This window comes from Cucurbita pepo, unplaced genomic scaffold (genome assembly GCF_002806865.2).
Source record: "Cucurbita pepo subsp. pepo cultivar mu-cu-16 unplaced genomic scaffold, ASM280686v2 Cp4.1_scaffold007095, whole genome shotgun sequence".
Taxonomy (NCBI): Eukaryota; Viridiplantae; Streptophyta; class Magnoliopsida; order Cucurbitales; family Cucurbitaceae; genus Cucurbita; species Cucurbita pepo.
The window spans coordinates 1-545 of NW_019653036.1; the positions used below are offsets into that span (position 1 = coordinate 1).

A 545-nucleotide genomic window follows, 5' to 3' on the forward strand; every position below is an offset into this window, starting at 1 on the left:
ACGGTAGAACGAGCTTTATTATATGCATAGTCGTTTGTTCATATAAGTTTAAACGAGGAAATTAGAGAGAAGAACGAGAACGTGATTGTGTTCGTCGTTTCTTCTTCGCTTTGTGATTCGAATATATAATCATCCTCTTCTTTGTTTTTTATCTTTACAGGACCGTTAAAGAGACTACCTCCCTAATCAACATGTACGTAAATAGTTATGCGTTAAAATATAGATGAAAATAGTACGATAGTAATAGAAATTTTTTGTTTGGTATCGTGTGCAGGAACGACGGGTGCGACTGCTGCGACAGCAGCTGCTCGTGTGACGGGTGTGGCTGCTGCTGATGAGCGAGCTAGCTGGAGAGGAGATGGATGAAGCCCTTAAACAACAAAGCTTGTGAAATGGAATAAAGTTATGGATCAATATGCAAAGTTCATCTGTTTTTGCTTCTTTGTTTTGTACTTTGTTTGAGTCTATGATGGCTGCTTGAAATCTAGTGTGAAGAATTATGTAAGTGCTTTGTTGTGGGCTGTGGGTGCCTTGTTTTATATATC

General features: G+C 38.7%; 1 long non-coding RNA gene across 1 annotated transcript; it reads left to right on the forward strand.

Annotated features, from left to right (window-relative positions):
* The first annotated feature begins 76 nt into the window (after positions 1-76).
* On the forward strand, positions 77-543 carry LOC111787210. Its single transcript, XR_002813920.1, has 2 exons — positions 77-193; positions 275-543. It is a non-coding gene; the product is annotated as an uncharacterized LOC111787210 (long non-coding RNA).
* The last annotated feature ends 2 nt before the right edge of the window (positions 544-545 follow it).